The sequence below is a fragment of the Pelobates fuscus genome, chromosome 11 (genome assembly GCF_036172605.1).
Source record: "Pelobates fuscus isolate aPelFus1 chromosome 11, aPelFus1.pri, whole genome shotgun sequence".
Taxonomy (NCBI): domain Eukaryota; kingdom Metazoa; phylum Chordata; class Amphibia; order Anura; family Pelobatidae; genus Pelobates; species Pelobates fuscus.
In genome coordinates this window covers 24,622,131-24,640,441 of record NC_086327.1, presented here as the reverse complement: position 1 = coordinate 24,640,441, position 18,311 = coordinate 24,622,131, and the positions used below count along the sequence as shown (strand labels likewise).

At 43.4% G+C, this 18,311-nt stretch overlaps 1 protein-coding gene across 4 annotated transcripts in view; it reads right to left on the bottom strand.

Moving 5' to 3' along the window:
• CIC (capicua transcriptional repressor) overlaps window positions 1–18,311 on the bottom strand; it is a 124,699-nt gene that overhangs the window by 74,245 nt on the left and 32,143 nt on the right. The gene's annotated exons all lie outside the window — the stretch shown is intronic.

Sequence of the window (18,311 nt, the reverse complement as noted above, 5' to 3'; positions counted from 1 at the left end):
GTTTATGAACCCTAGTCACACCTCCCTGCATGTGACTTGCACAGCCTTCCATAAACACTTCCTGTAAAGAGAGCCCTATTTAGGCTTTCTTTATTGCAAGTTCTGTTTAAGATTTTCTTATCCCCTGCTATGTTAATAGCTTGCTAGACCCTGCAAGAGCCTCCTGTATGTGATTATAGTTCAATTTAGAGATTGAGATACAATTATGTAAGGTAAATGACATCTGTTTGAAAGTGAAACCAGTTTTGTTTTCATGCAGGCTCTGTCAATCATAGCCAGGGGAGGTGTGGCTAGGGCTGCATAAACAGAAACAAAGTGATTTAACCCCTTAAGGACCAAACTTCTGGAATAAAAGGGAATCATGACATGTCACACATGTCATTTGTCCTTAAGGGGTTAACTCCTAAATGACAGTGAATTGAGCAGTGAAATTGCAGGGGAATGATCTATACACTAAAACTGCTTTATTTAGCGAAAGTAATTTAGGTGTTCCTTTAAGCTTTAGGTGTGAGGAGTGTGTCTTTATTTTATATTGCAAGAAGTGCAGATTTCAATAGAAATTTACACTTTTATAAACTAACCTCGTTACACCCCGTTGGCTTTAACACAGACAACATGTCCTGTTACTTCCTGGTTGTGTTAGCTCAGTGGAGCGAATGCAAGAGGCAGCAGTGGCCTAGAGCACCTGCCTTGCAAATACTTCTCATTTAGCTGTATTGGTAAGTCTATGATTGGACAGCCACAGAAAGTCTAGGCAGGGTTAGAAGGGGAGGGCTTGTAAAGGCACAACTGCTATTTTTGCAAGACACACTCTCTCTCTCTCTCTCTCTCTCAATCCTAACAATCACATATAACCTGTCGTGTCGTTTTGACTAAAATGCCATTTTATTTTTAGTTGTATTTTAGTCATTTGAATTTTTTTAGTCGACTAAATCTCTAGTACAGGGGTTCTCAACCCAGTCCTCAAGGACCCCCGAACTGTCCAGGATTTAGGGATTACCCTGCTGTGTCTAATGTGCTTTTGTGAGGGGAAGGGGGACAAACACTTTAGACACAACAGGGTAATCCCTAAATCCTGGACAGTTCGGGGGTCCTTGAGGACTGTGTTGAGAACCCCTGCTCTAGTAGGTTTTAGTTGACACAACTAAAATCTAATGGGTTTAGTTAAAGCCTCTGTCTCTTTTGCCCCTTCCCCAGCCCCTTTGTGTGTCTTTGTGTCCTCCCAGCCCCTCTAGGTGTCTCTCTCCCAATCCCTGGACTGTCCGTTGCCCCTTCCACAGCCCCTCTGTGCAGTGTTAATTTCTATCTAGTTTTAGTCAGAGTTTTTTGGCTTAAGAGCTATTTTAGTTTTAGTCGTATTTGATTCATCTGAATTGTTTTAGTCGACTAAATTTCAAAAATATTTGTTGACTAAAATTGTTCGTCAACAAAATTAACACTGGTGAGACCAGAAGGATTAGGAGCACCCAGATAAGTGTCAAACCATTTAAATGTATTTTGACTCTTTACCAAGAAACAGTGGCAGCGAACTCCAGGCACCAAAAACCAGAGCAATGTGCTGTAGTCGTTATGATGTTTAGAGTGCCCCTTTAAAAATATTTAAAAGGATTCTGTTCCAAGGGAAAAATGAGTGTTATGGCTTTTTTTTTTTCTCTTCAGAATAATCTATACAACCATATCTGCCAAAAAAAAAAAAAAAACACAAAAATGGACAAAGAGGAGCACTTTGATTTCAGGCCATTTTAATTGGAACATTATCTTCTAACAACCATTAAAGGAACACTGTAGGGTCAGGAAAGCAAATATGTATTCCTGATCCTATAGTCTTAAAATCACTATTTAGCCCTCTGCCCCCTCTAAATATATAGTAAAATCTTACATGTATTCCAGTCTGTAGGTACTGGTTCTGCCCTTGATCTGCCACCTTGGCTGACATCATCAAAAGTGATAATCTGAGTCAATCACAATGCTTTCCCATAGGAAAGCATTGGATTGGCTGAGATTGCCAAGAAAGTTTGGTAGGGGGTGGAGCCAAACGCCATCCTACCCATTCAGTATCTCCTCATGAAGATGCATTTAATTAATGCATCTCTATGAAGAAAAGTTCAGTGTCTCCATGCAGAGGGTGAAAACACTGAAGGTATGTGCAGCACTGCCCCAAGAAGCACCTCTAGTAGCCATCTGAGGAGTGGCCACTGTAGGTGTCCCTAGGATGTAATGTAAACACAGCCTTTTCTCTGAAAAAACAGTGTGTACTGCAAAAAGCCTGCAGGGAATGATTATACTCACCAGAACAACTACATTAAGCTGTAGTTGTTGTGGTGACTATAGTGTCCCTTTAATGTAAAATGTAGTTTAAAACTACACAGATTATATTTCCAAACCAAATTCACCTATACACACAATATTTGAAGCTCTTAGAAAGGAGAGAAAATAAGAAAGAAAAGGTGGCTTTGTGCCAAAATAGGGACTATCTCCAAAAGAATGTCACTTGGCAGGTATACATTACGGATCAACCAGAATGCCCGCTAATATGAGAGATTTATACAGCGCCTGCGACAAAGAATGAGCACTCCGCAATTAACCTATTGCTTGCCATAGTGTGTGACATAAGATAACGAATAATTACTCTATGTGAAACAAATATTCATACAACACCAAGGTGCTGGTCAGGGTTATCCTTTGCATGCCGTAGACGAGAATGTCCAATCTTACTGTTCGATATCTAAGTACTCGAGATTTAAAGAAAGTTGCATCTAACTTTTTTTTAAAGGGACCCTATAGTCACCTGAACAACTTTAGCTTAGTGAAGCTGTTTTGGTGTATAGAACATGCCCCTGCAGCCTCACTGCTCAGTCCTCTGCCATTTAGGAGTTAAATCCCTTTGTTTATGAACCCTAGTCACACCTCCCTGCATGTGACTTGCACAGCCTTCCATAAACACTTCCTGTAAAGAGAGCCCTATTTAGGCTTTCTTTATTGCAAGTTCTGTTTAATTAAGATTTTCTTATCCCCTGCTATGTTAATAGCTTGCTAGACCCTGCAAGAGCCTCCTGTATGTGATTAAAGTTCAATTTAGAGATTGAGATTATTTAAGGTAAATTACATCTGTTTGAAAGTGAAACCAGTTCTGTTTTCATGCAGGCTCTGTCAATCATAGCCAGAGGAGGTGTGGTTAGGGCTGCATAAACAGAAACAGTGATTTAACTCCTAAATGACAGTGAATTGAGCAGTGAAATTGCAGGGGAATGATCTATACACTAAAACTGCTTTATTTACAGTAATTTAGGTGACTATAGTGTTCCTTTAATGTTTTATCATAATGTGCTACCAAATAAATAAATAATTGGAAATATATATATATATAATAAAATTTTGGCAACTGTTGTTTGAGCGGTTCACAGTGGCAAAAAAACAATGATAAAACCAGGAAATCTGGGATTACGATGGCAAAGTGAAATATTACACATGTATATTTAGACACATCCACGTATAATCGCTTAGAAAAGAATTTGCATTAGCTCAGCCAGGGGTGGAGGATGGGAAGGGGCAGGAATCTACTTTCAGGCTTTTTCGGAAACGGTCGCCCCGGTTACCTGTTGCCGAGAGACAGTTTTGTCACTGATGACGAGAACAAGACTCCCTTAACCTCTTCTATACTAAACAAACAGGGAAATTGCAAAGGCGACAGCAATTAAACCGCTTTATTACTCACAACAAACAAATTACCCCACATTTTCAACAATGGATCTGGGAATGGGTGTTGTGTACAACAACATTGTGGAGAACTTCCCCAAAGGGTTAAAAGGCATTATGGCACATGTAAACTGGGTTAATGCTAGTCCCAGTTCTTTTTTTGCGTTTGTGCCAGTGAAGGAGTTAGATAGAGATAGGTCTAATAAACAGACACACTGTCTGCCCTTCTGCCTGGAGTTCTGGTTAGTTCAGATGGGTCATCCCATACTCAACACAGAATGGTGCTGGGAATATAATAAGGGCAGCCACATCGTGGCACCTCTAATGTTAGTGGACTACTTTCTAATGACGGTCGTCCAGGATTAGGAAATATATATTTTTGGAAGCATTAGGGGTGCCAAGTACGGCCACCACTAGTACAGACTACAAAGTAGCAGAGTTTCGAAAGATCAAACAGTTGGTTGAGCCACGGGCAATGGTGGCATGTGAAAATCTCAATGCACCCGCTGGATGGAGCATGCAAATAATTTGTTGAAGGAAACCATTAATTGCTTTTAGCCTTTTGTAATATTATTGGGATTTTCACTCAAGTGTAAATTGTCTAAAACACAAAGTAAATTTCAAATGTTAATCCACAATCAGCCAGCCTGGAAACATTTTCTGAATCAGATAGATTTTCAGTTCAAATATTAAGGCCTACAATTATGACATTTGCTTTGAATTCCTGAAAATACACACTTACATAGAATATACTGGTATTTTGAAACTTTTTTTTTAATAGAATTTAAAAGTTAAAGAATTCATGTGTGGCCATGTAGAGATTACGGTCACGGTTATTTAAGCAAGAACAGACATGTACATTCTGTGTAGTACAATTGGAAAAAACACAGTCAATTAAATTTCTCCTGGTTCACGGTCATTACATCGTCCTGTCTTATTTCACACCTCGGGCAAAACAAACAGTGGATAACAAAAGAGAACTGTAAACATTGAGAAATAGACCTAGAAAGATGGTGTTGGAGGAGAAGGGGGAGGGGGAAGAGGGGAGACAAATCCATTCAAAGTCTAAACTTAGATCAAAACAGGGGGAGATGACAGATTTGTTTTCTGTGTTAGTTAACCGTTCAAAATGATGTGCTACTGTTATCAGCAGCAATTGTTTCCAGATCATAGTATAGAACCAGTGAACCAGATTTCTAAAAGTGGGGAATCCTCTCAAGTAAAGAGGTATAAAGTGTTTGGCAATGTTCAAAATGCTGACAGATAATGATTTAGCGTATGAAGAGGCGGTGGAGTTTGTGCTGTAACAGTAGCGGGCTGGATGAGATGGGGGAACATTATTAGAAACTCTTGATGATAGTATATAGTTCTGAAGACGACGTTCCGATCATAAGTGGAAAAAGGTGCCTGGAGTTTCAAAACCTGCAAAGGCCATGTAAGGTAGGGCAGTCCATGGAGAGAGAGGTAGCTCAGTTGGTAAATTCCCTGACTACAGAGCCAGTTCAAATCCCGACAGGGTCAACTCAGCTCTTCACCCTTCTGAGGTCGATAAAATGAGTACCACCAATTGGGTAATAACAACACCACCTATTATTCAGCTGCCAATGTGGTTAATTGTTTGAGCTGCAATAGGAGAAAGGCGCTACACAAATACTAGATATTGGATTATTTTTTACCAGGTTCTGTATTAAATGCTTTGGGTTTTCAGCCATTGAGTGGGAGTCAAGGTTTCTCCTCTTCTCCAAAGACAGGTAGAGTGTGGAGTCCATACAGTTACTGAAGAGTAAAATATAGGAATAAAATTCAATGTTCCAACAGACCGGGTACATGTATTAAGCCCCTATAGATGTATTGTTTTCGGGGTATATTAAGGAGATCGTCCAAACTTCACGTTGGCAAGAACTTACTCAAGGATACAACGTGCCTCATTTGGGCAAGAAGTCTTTAACAGCAACACCTGAAATGTGTTTGCATCTGGAAAGAGTCTGCATTATTGGTCGGGAGGGGGTTGACAATTCAAGGAGCGACTAGTCTTTGTGCTACTGAATCCATTCTGGGTTCTCGATTATTTTTTGAAGAACACATTGTCCTGGGGTAATAGGAGTTGCCGTTTTATAAAAGTTGAGCAGAGCACTATGATAACACAAAACAACAACAAGTTGCCTGACAGCTAAAATGAAGCATTATCGGAGCTGTAGTAACGTACTAGCGGTGCACAGCAGGCTAATGACCCTGTTTAAAGCTATAAGCAATTGATTATGGGATTTGTTACTGGACATATGAATACAGCAGGTTACCCATCTCTTTCCTCATTGTGAAATAGGGTGTTTATTGAGGGCTGTCCACAACATGATACCTCCTCGTGCTAGGGGGGGGATCATAGGAGTTGGAGTCAATGTACACTTGATCAAAACATGTTACTTACGACAGCGTGTGATGGCCCCTGTGTGCAGCGGCTGCTTCCCTCCACCGGACCACCAGGCGATCTCCCCCCTCCCTGACAAGGTTGTAGAAATCTGGACTCCGGGGCGTGGCCTGACCGTGAAGCCGAGCGGACGCATGTAAGCTGAGCTCCCGCCGACATTAGGCCCTAAAGCACACAATCGCTACCTAAAGAGCAAAAAAACACCAAAAAACTCACCCTGTGCAGCGGCATGGACAGAAGGCTGCAGCGGAAATCGAACAAGAAGCCGACAGAAGCGGGTACGTCCGTGGCAGACATGTTCGCGGCTTCCCGCGCGGCCCAGCCTGAGCAACAAGATGGCGGCCGGCACAGCCCTAAGACCACTTCGACGCCGGTGCGACCGGAGTCCCCACGGAGCCCCAGCTCACCGAAAGGGGACACCTCCCAGATCATCGCGCAACTGCTGGAGGTGAAAACTTTCCTGGCAGGCGAGATCAACAGAACCACTGCGGAGGTAAAGGCCGAGATCGCGGCACTGGGGCACCGCACGACCATCCTGGAACAGAGACAGGAGACTACCGTCAGAGCACACAACGAGGTCACCAGCCAGGTAAATTACCTCACCACGAGGCTGCGGACAGCGGAAATCGCACTTGAAGACCTAGCCAACCGCTCACGCCGAAATAATATTAGGCTGAGAGGCCTACCTGAAGGTGAGGGGGAGGGAAGCCTACAGGACATAGTAATGGCAATCTTAAAGCCCCTTGCACCAAGCATCCCTGAACACCAATGGCATCTTGATCGGGTGCATAGAGCCCTGGGCACCAGGAAAGCTGACACTAAACAACCGAGAGATATCATAATGCGGTTCCAAAACTTTCAGACAAAGGAAGCTATAATGAAGCGCAGCAGAGAAGGCCCTGTCTCTTATAATGGGGCTAAAGTTCTCCTGTTCCAAGACCTGGCCCCAGAGACCCTCCAGAGGCGCAAGGAATGGCGGCCGATCACGGACTTACTCAGAAATCACAATATAAAATACGCTTGGGGACACCCATTTAAGCTCATGGCCTTCAAAAATGGAAGACCGAAGACACTGGCGCCTGATGGGGACGCAACGGCCTTCCTCCAAACACTGGACATACAGGCCCCGCCGAACCTACAATGGCAGACCGCAAACCCGACGGACCTACAGCAGCTACCCAGAGAGTGGTACACAGTTGGGGAATAGAGAAGGCGACCCTCACTGCTGACTACTTATGCTCTTGCTCCCTGTCATCATGATCTACCCCACATGGACATGCAACCTCGGAAGGGTGAGGTACACAGGGATACCATGGACGACCAAGCCCCCCCCCCCCCCTAGATCACTCTTCTCTCTTCCCCCCCCCCAAGTACCCCAACAATATTAGTATTATAAGATAAAACACGAAAAAAAAAAAAAAAAAAGGGAATAATAAAAAAAGGGGACATTAACCTTAAACTGTATATAAATAGATAATTAAAAGAGATGGGAAAAAGATAAAAGGGAACCTATCTCCTCAGAGTAACCAACCCCACGACGGCAGGACATAATTCATTGTACAAAAAACGAATAACGAATATAAACAAAAATATAAAAAATACAAACTCATTCAAAATATTAAGATAGCCAACATGACTTTAACGGATACAGACAACTAACATTTAAAAAAACAAAAAAAAAAAAGAAAAAACAACAAACGAAAAAAAAAAAAAATGAGGACATAAAGAACAAAGAGACTATTAAAGGTTATGCCCATGTCCAAGAACAAACTATTAGCTAAAAAACTAACTAACTGAGGTAGAATACCCAGACAAGTGGCAGAGGTGATCCACAGCTAGCCTGGGAAAAAAAAAAAAAAAAACAATACCACCTGGACACTTGATCCCAGACTGTTTGGGGTGGGGAATGGGGGGTAAGACGGGGCAAAAGGGAATTGTGTCACTAGACAGGGACTGCATGCATAACAGGGTTAAGAGGCTCACCACTCCTCTTCCAGACATAGGGAGACTCCTGGGTGTCGGGATGCCCAAAAGAACATTGCCCGACCATGTACGAGACGAACAGCGGAAAGTCCACAAGAGCAACACACAGACCGGCGGGCAGGACTGCCAGGGCGCTGAGACAACCCCACAGCAGTGCTCATGCATTCACCACAGGGCCTAACGGACTAGTTGGTACGAGTTCGGGACCTTGTATCGGTGCACTGAACCCATTTTTTAGGGTGAGCAGCTCCGATGCAGACGCCCCACACGAGTCTGGCAAACGATAAGACCAGACTGTTTATCTTTCTACTATGTTTTTTGTACGTTACTTGTATTTGTTTCTGTAAATATGTGTATGTTAAAATGAATAACTTCTCTCTTTCCCTCCCCTCCCTCTCCCCCCTCATGGTGACCGGAGCGTCTCAGTCTAAGAGGTCAAGGCAACAAGGAATTGGGACACCCCAAAGACAACACCTTGGAATCAGCAGGAAGGCAACACCCGTAAGTCAATTCACACGCACGCAACCCAATCACCACCATGACCACACGAATTAATTCCCTGAATGTTAAAGGGTTGAACGCCCCCAAAAAACGCAGACTCCTATACAGGGAACTTAAACGACTAGGCCCAGACATAACCTTTTTACAGGAAACCCACCTCCCAAAATCTCTAGGGTTTTCCCTCAAAGACCATATATACAACACAGGTTATGAAGCTAGAGCGCACTCCAAGCGCAACGGTGTTGCGATACTGATACACAAACGCTGCCCACTACGGGTCACAGGGGTCAACCAGGATACAGACGGGAGATACATTATACTATCCGGGACATTATATGCACACACCATACACCTGATAAATATATACGCACCTAACGAACCAACCAGGGATTTCTGGGACCAAATGAATGCAAAGTTACGGGCCCTACAACACGGCATGATCATAATGGGAGGCGACTTTAACGCTGCTCCGTGCCCAGCTACAGATAGGGGGACCATAAGGGGTCTACCACGCTCGCACGGCAGAGGGAGACAGGATAGACTGGTACATGACTTCATAAACTCATCGGGTCTGATAGACGCATGGAGAGCCCAACACCCAGGGGAGGTCGACTATACATTCTACTCAGCGCCCCACGACTCATATTCCCGCATAGACTATTTTCTAGTTAATGGCCAAACCATCCAAAGAACCACTAAGACATCAATAGGATCTATCACCTGGTCCGACCATGCTGACATTACCATAGAACTGGGCAGTCTAAGCACGGGAACCCAATGGAATTGGAAACTAAACACCTCCCTTCTACAAGACCCAGATATCAAAGAGACTATTCGCAAAGAGATAGTAGAATATTTCCAACTAAACACCACTCAGGACCTGACACCGGCCACCATATGGGCCGCTCATAAGTCGGTCATCAGGGGGGTCATGATCAGGGAGGCGACCAGAAAAAAGATACGAAAAACGACACATTTAAAATCCCTTTTACGTGACCTCCACACCCAAGAACAGAGACACAAAACAAACCCCACCCCCGAAGGACTCACAGCCCTACAAATTACCAGACGCCACATCAGAGAAACCCTACTAGATGACGTAGCTAAGGCAATGACCTGGTCCAAGAGAAATTTCTATGAACAAGCCAACAAAATGCACACGCTATTGGCGCGAACTCTCCGCCCGCGGCCAAAACGAAATCATATCACGGCAATTAGAGACCACGCAGGTCAGACAAAGACGGCACCCACCGACATAGCTCAAATATTCACAGAATTTTATAAAACTTTATACAACCACACACCCACAGACGCAGACAAGACCCCGCACATGCAGGACGAGATTAGGCAATATCTCCACAAACTTAACCTCCCGAAACTGACCCCCTCAATCACAGAAACCCTAGGGGAAGAATTCACAACAGACGAAATAGATAGAGCCATCACCCGACTTAAAGGACATAAAGCCCCGGGCCCAGACGGCTACGAGGGCAGCTATTATAAGACGTATAGGGAGGAACTGATACCCCACCTGCTAGGATGGTTCAACCACCTGATGCAGGGCGGACGCCCCAACCCAGATATGTCCACAGCCCACATTGTATTAATACCTAAACCGGGGAAGAACACATCATACCCAGAACATTACAGGCCCATATCATTGATCAACCATGACGTAAAACTATTAGCTAAGATACTAGCTGACAGACTGTCCCCACACATACATGAATTAGTTCATCCCGACCAAGTGGGATTCATCCCCGACCGCCAACTATTTGAAAATACCAGACGTAACATCAACCTAATATGGACACAGACGACTTCACAAACCCCAACGCTCGTTCTCTCTCTCGACGCCGAAAAGGCGTTCGATAGAGTTAATTGGCTATACCTGTTTGAACTCTTACGACATCTCCAATTCCCAGAAACATATATAAAAACAATCCAAGCCATGTACACCGACGTCAAGGCACTCATACGGATCCCTGGCGCCAAGACATCCCCCATCACCCTGCATAACGGCACACGCCAAGGCTGCCCACTGTCGCCCCTCCTGTTCGTACTCACATTAGAACCCCTGCTACAAGCAATCAGATCAAACAGGGCCATAGAGGGAATCACAGTGGGCGACCAAACATATAAAGTCTCGGGATATGCAGACGATGTCCTTCTCACCCTTACAAATCCAGGAAATTCAATGACGGCACTAGACAGAGACCTAACCGAATACGGAACCCTCTCAGGATATAAAGTCAACCTATCAAAATCCACTGCCCTCCCAATAGCCATGACAGCAAACGACACGATGCACATTAGGAACCACCACCACATACCCATAACACATACCACGATCAAGTATCTAGGGATACATCTGACGGCTGATCCCCGAAAGCTCTACGGAGCTAACTACACCCCCCTTATTAAGACCCTGGACGCGGACCTTGACAAATGGACAGATAAGCCCATATCTTGGATAGGGAGAGTACACACGATAAAAATGAATATACTCCCCAGGCTCCTCTTCCTCTTCCAAGCCCTCCCCATCCCCGTCACTAAAAAGGACCTGGCCCCCTTACAGAGGGCAATCGGAGACTTTATATGGCAGCGCAAACGACACAGAGTGGCCCGCAACGTACTATACAGACCCAAAGACGGAGGGGGGTTGGGGTTACCCCATCTTTACAACTACTACCTAGCGGCTCAATTGGCACAAGTGGCCATGTGGCATTCAACGCCGGGAAACCGCAGATGGGCAGACCTAGAAGCTGGCTTAACAGGAGCCGATTTGCCCCAATTCTACATATGGGTACCCAGAGAACACAGGGCTATCCTGCGCACAGGCTGCCCAGCCATACTGAACTCCCTACGGGTATGGGACTCCACGGCCCTAAAATTCAAACTAACCACAGCCCCCTAACCCAATGATGCCCCTGTTTAGAAATAGAGCTTTCTTACCGGGAATGAGGGCCCAAGATTTTAAAAACATAGAAGAGGCAGGGCTACAGAGGGCGATACATATTTATATGAAGGGAACCAAATGGTGACGTTTGAAAAGCTGACAGAAAGGACCAGATTAGGCCCCTCAGACTTCTTTAGATACATGCAAATTCGAGACTTCGCACAACATAAATTAGCAAAAACGGCAGCAACCACTGCACTCACAGGTTTCGAACGAATGTGCCTCAAAGAAAATCCGCCAAAGGGGCTTATAACTAACCTCTACGCACACCTATGCACAAACAGCTCAGATTGGGGCAACCTCCCCTACACCACACAGTGGGAATCCGACCTCAATGAGACACTAGAGGGCACAGACTGGAGAGAAATATGGGAAGCGAACAAGGCTATCTCAATATGCGTCACCCAACAAGAGCAGGCCTACAAGACCATGCTGAGATGGTATACGACCCCGGCAAAACTATACCGCATGGGAAAAACCCCAGACGACCTGTGCTGGAGAGGGTGCGGACATAAGGGGACTTACATCCATATGTGGTGGGAATGCCCAAAAGCACGGGCTTATTGGAGAGATATAGGGAACCTACTGCAACAAGTATTCCACAGGCACATAACTATAGACCCATGGGTGTTCCTGCTCTCGAGAACTCTAGACGATTGGCCTAGGAAGCAACAAAAACTGCTTCATAAAATCACGTTAGCGGCCAGACTTACCATGGCGCAGGCATGGCTTCAACCAGAAATCCCCCAGGTGGCCGCAGTAATTCATAAAATAAAGGACATACGGGTTATGGAAGACCTCACAGGACGAGTTAGAGGTAATTTAAAAACCTACGAAAAAATCTGGGAAATGTGGATGGCTGGTGATTGGGGATCGTGAACAAACCATACTAGGACCACCCCACTGACATAAAGCCTAGAACCGACACCACACTAAACTGGTAAAAAGGGAACCACCTCCTACATGGCGCTCCGACTCTCACCATGAGAACCCGCTCCCACCCCCCCCCCCCAGACTATCCTCCCCCCCCCCCTGTTTATCCATAATGGAGAGGATGAGGGACAATAGACTAAGTCTACTCATCCACAACATCGAGAGGACATACTCATTAAGTATCCAGCCAACGCGCATTGTTTGATGTTACATGAGTGGATACCCCACACTCGGAGCACAGGTCTGGGCTACGAGGCTCGACCCTCCGGGCTGGATGCTACATGGTTTAATTAAGTTTACCTATGCACCTCTATATCGTGCACCGTTATTATGTTTTTCTTTTTGTCGTTCTCTTTCTTGAATATTTTCGTTTCTCACTGTACTATTCCTATGTACAATATACGTAATGTATAAATGTGACACCAATTAGCTAACACTAACAAACCTGAGAAAATATACCTAAACCGCGGACGCGGTATGTTCCAATGCAAATTGTACCCAAACCTATGTACTCAGTGGAACTTGTCATGTAACTTGTGTTGTGCTATAAACAGAAATATCACTGTCACTCCAAAAATAAAGAATTTGAAAAAAAACAAAAACATGTTACTTACTCATAGGAGTTAAGTCACAGAAATCCACATCAGTATATGCATTTCTGCTATTCAGCAAAGGATCATGTGAGTTGTAGTTTAAGAAACAGCGTAAGAGCACAAGCTGTGCAACCCCTGATCAAGCTTTAGGGGAGATCGCCAACAGCATCAATAGCAGAAAGAAAAAAATAAACCTCAAAACAGACGAGTGATTTGGTACTATATTAACATAACATATAGGCCTCATGTGGGATTAGGAATGTGTTTGAAAAACATGAGATTGAAGAGAGCAGCCATGTTGAAACAAGCAGAAATTCTAATGGCTCAAGTTATTAAAGCTTAAGCAATAAAGCAGTTATTGCTTTTATGAGCATATGATAAATCTCCCAGTTTACATATAACTCGAAAAAGCAATATAATGCCAAAAGCAACGTCTTGTGTTTTGTTTCAAAGTCAGATTTTTGCTCCTTATAGCCTTCTGGACAATAACGAAAGTTACACTTTGGTAAAAATAAATGATACGAGTGGGTGGCTCGGTTAGCTTTTTTTACAGTGTAGGAATTATCCACTAAACAGCAATCTGTGGGAAAATGAAAACCAAACTGCACAATTCACAATACAATGGCCAAGCTGTGACTATGTGGTTAGGAATGCTACCAATTCACATTGGCCTGGATTTTGCAATTCAAAAGGACATGCTGCTTTGTAAATTAACCCCTACACTTCACAGAGAGTGACATTTTTTCATACAAGAATTGCACGTTAATAGGTTCAGTGCCGTAATGCAGAAAAGGGGCAGATTATTTATTTTCTGATGCTGGCTGGGGACTTGCCTGTAATTGCCAAGTAAGCCTATAGTAAATGTATGTAGGGAGGAGAGATCCTAACTGCATGTGTTATACCATAAGTGGTGAAAAGGTAGCGCTTCCAGCTGGTGTAGAACTACAACTCACTAGCCTAAAGGCTAGCAAAGCATTATGGAAATGCAAATCTACAACATTTGGAGGAATACCTGTCAGAACTCTGCCTACCATAACCTTATGTACTATTTTAATTGCCTCCCCTACCTTCCCACCCTGCTAGCGTACCTTTCCAGATCAGGATGAGTTCCCAGCCAATCAGAATTCAAGATTGAGTTGAGGGAACCTAATGCATTCACCGTGCACATTGGGCCTTCCCCAGAGAAGAGACTTAAATCAGTACTTTCCTAAGGGGATTGTGAAGACGCTGGTGCCTTGTGCAAAGCATGAGGACATCCAGCATCGCTTTCGTGATACAGCAGCGTTTTAAATTTCAGGGTTAAGGGGACAGGGACAATGCACCAAGACTAATTCCATGAGATGAAGTGGTCTGGGTACCTATCGTGTCCCTTTAAAGGGACACTATAGTCAACAAAACAACTTTAGCTTAACGAAGCAGTATTGTTGTATAGATCATGCCCCTGCAGTCCTGAATGAAAACAAAATGGTTTCATTTTCAATCTGATGTAACTTACTTTAAATGCTTTTATCTACTGCTCTGTAAAATGGACTTTAATTACATACAGGAGGCTTCTGCAAACAATTAACAGAGCAGGAGATAAAATTATAAATTAAACTGAATTTGCAATAAAGGAAGTTTAAACATTAGATTACTCTTTACAGGAAGTGTTTAGGAAGGCTGTGTAAGTTACGACCAGGAAAGGTGTGCCTAGGGCTGCATAAACAAAGTGATTTAACTCCTAAGTGGCAAAGAATTGAGCAGTGAGACTGCAGGGGCGTGATCTATACACCAAAACTGCTTCACTAAGCAAAAGTTGTTTTGATAACTATAGTATCCATTTAAAGTAAAACAGCTTGGAAGAGAACCAGCAGTCTGCATGACACTGTTTATTTATTGTCATTCAATGACAGATAGATTGGACAACCGTAGCATACAGGCAACTTTGGCAGCCAGTCATCCAAAAAGAACAATATCAATTGGCAGAAAAGCTTGGGGCCATCTGTATGTTTTATCTTGCTGGCTCCTGGGTTTTGTCCAGCCGTGACTGGGAGTCCAAGTACATCCTCAGAATGGGAGAAATAAACAGAATAATAATAATAAAACAACAAAAATAACCTATAATTTGTATTATACTTTTTTCCAGGTGGTGATCCTTTTTCTTTTAACATTTATATTAAAGATTTAACAATCCTGGCACAGCCAAGGCACACATTGTATTGGAGAAGAGGAAACTCATTGTTTCTGATTTTCCATCTGAACACAATATGTTCAAAGATAGAAAAGGACAAAGATTATAACAATGTCTGAGAAAGCCAACATGAATGCACCCTTCTCTGGTACAAGCAAATCAAGCCATGTGGATTGCTACATACCGTTTTATTTTTGTAGACCTCACAAACAAATGTGTCTTTTGGCCACAACTGGCTTATGTGATCTGTCTGTATAGAACCTATACTCATGGCAGTGTCTCTCCTCTGACATAAGGGCACACATATAGTTCACAGGTACAATGATAAACAGACAACATAGAGCAGGGGTGCCCCAAAAGGCAGATCCCCAGATGTGTTACAGGGTTCCCCTCCCGTGGCGCTGAAGGGGTTAAAACCCCTTCAATAGCTCACCTAATTCCAGCGCCGGGCTCCCTTACCTCTCCTCCCCCACTGACGTCAGCATCCTCGTCCGACGTCACAGGAGCCGAATGCGCATGTGCGGCCCTTCCACGCGCGCGTTCAAAGTGTCCGTAGGAAAGCATTTTTTTAATACTTTCCTACAGACGCTCTGCGTGATTGAGGCATAATATGCCTCAACCACTAGAGGCTGGATTAACCCCAAATGTAAACGTTTACATCAGGAAGGGTTAACCCTAGAGGGACCTGGCACCCAGACCACTTCATTGAGCTGAAGTGGTCTGGGTGACTATAGTGTCCCTTTAATAGAAGCTGTAGTTTTATAACATCTGGGGTATAGCGGTACTAAACCGTTACTAGACTGTAACACAAAGCTTGCACAGGAATAATTTCCCTGCTTATTTTTGGTGCAGGAGAAGGTACCTCAAGCTGTCCATCATGGCTGCTGCAGTTTTCACCTAGCTGGTCCTCTTTAGCCCCCGGCACTTCGTTTGCCCAGAGCTGCATTAGTGCTGTAGTTTCAGACATGTGCAAGATTACACACTGAGGTCTATGGAGGATCCCACAAGACCACATAATCCTCCATAGATTGATGCCTGAAACCCACACGGCTGATGGGATTTGACATTGAGCTCCACCTTGGTTATTTTTGGTCAATCTCAGGCTTGTCCATAAAACACAGTAGTCTCTATTTTGTCCAATGCTACCTTTGGATTGCTTTGGAATTTCAATGATATTCCAACACAGCCTTGATCAGTTTTTTACAACGCATACACCTTTATGAAATACTGAAAAGTGACAAAACTGCTTTAATTCAGAAATCTCAAACTTTGGTCACCTAGATGTTCCCGAACTTCAATCCCCATGTTTTTCATAATATTCTCGGTATCTGCAGGGCTAGCGCAGCTAATGCTACAGGCATCCAATTAAATGCTTCTCATAGGAAAGCTTTGAATTCAATGCTTCACTCGGTAGTCGCATTAATAGCACCTCTATTGTCGCTCAGTAAGAGCCACCAGAGGCGTGTTTAACCCTGCATTGGAAGCATTACAGCTTCTACAAAAACTACACGGTTTTACATTGCAGGGTTAAAAGTAAAAAGCCACTGCACCCCGAACACTGCATTGCGATGAATTAGTCTGGGTGCCTTTTAGTGGTTCTTTAAATAGACCCTCTGGCTCTTAAAGTTGATATAAAATGTGTCCAGCCAAAACAGAAAAATGAAAGATTATTTTTTACCATATAATATTGGGGAACATCTAGTGTAGGGATAGGCAACCTTCGGCACTCCAGATGTTGTGAACTAACATCCCCCATAATGCTCTTACACCCATAATGCTGGCAAAGCGTCATGGGAGTTGTAGTCCAAAATATCTGGAGTTCCAAAAGGTTGCCTATGCCTGATCTAGTGTATCAATTGTGGTTTGAGGTGAAAGGGTTTCTACAAAAAAAAGGTATGAAAGAAAAAAAAAATCTCAGAAAAATAAAAGCATGCTTGTATACAGAGCATGAGGAATATAAAAGCAGGTTTGCTCCTCTTGGAAATTTTCCTTTTCTGCTTAGGATGATTTCAAAGTCATTTTAGACAAGTAAATAAAATAAATAATAATTTTAAAAAGGCTTACGTACAGTACTAATTTATACGTAGATAATTGGATGCAACACAATACATATAAACCAACTCTTTAATAGAATGTCTATTTGGCTTTACTGTCCCTTTAAGGTTTCCCAGAGCAGTTTATGTCGTGAACTTGATAGCAGTGAGAAAATTAAAAAAATGCTTTCTGCATGGAGATCTATGGTCCTGTTGGCTCTGGCATGTTCTGCTGGCTAGGAAACCAGTGTCTGCATATGGAGCTAGTCTGGGCACGAGGGAGGGAGGGGGGGTGAAGGGTAACGGCAGACAGTTCTCACACTGAGTCCTCTGCACAGAGTAACTGACAGTGTGCCAAAAAAATAAAAAGTCCTACAGCAGGTCCCAGCAGGCACAGCTTCTGTGATTCAGGGAATACCATTGTGCCAGCCACCAATGATCACTGATCATTCACTATATAGAAAAACCACTGACCTTCGGCACAGAATGATACGGAGACTGTTACCAAGCAGCCATTGGATTATTACTAAACAGTCGGCTGTTGAGAGTTTTAAACATTCCCGCGTAGTTAAAAGCCCAAGATATAAATGTGACGTATTAGAGCAAATTATGAACCCCAGGTTTGTGTAGCCATAAACACACATTCAGGTGATGGTTTGGGGTTTTTATTTTAGTTTTTTTTGTAATATGGTTAAAGATGCACTGTTACCTACTTTTCTTACTTTATATAAATCCGTTTACAAACAAGAACAACAAGTTGATCTCTTTCTCATCAGGGATGCGGCCATCTTGGAACTGCATCAACAATTTCAAACCCTCCAAGACTTTTTTTAAAGTGGTATGCACATTCACATTTTATCCCCAGAACCCAAATATGGCATACTTTGCCGATATACCGTACATCTTAATATTATTTATCTTCTAAAAGTACAAAAGTATTTTTTGAGGTCTTTAGTGTTGTTTTGGAATTTTGACAGCTAGAATCTCGCAGATTGCACCCTGCGATTTAATACTAGAA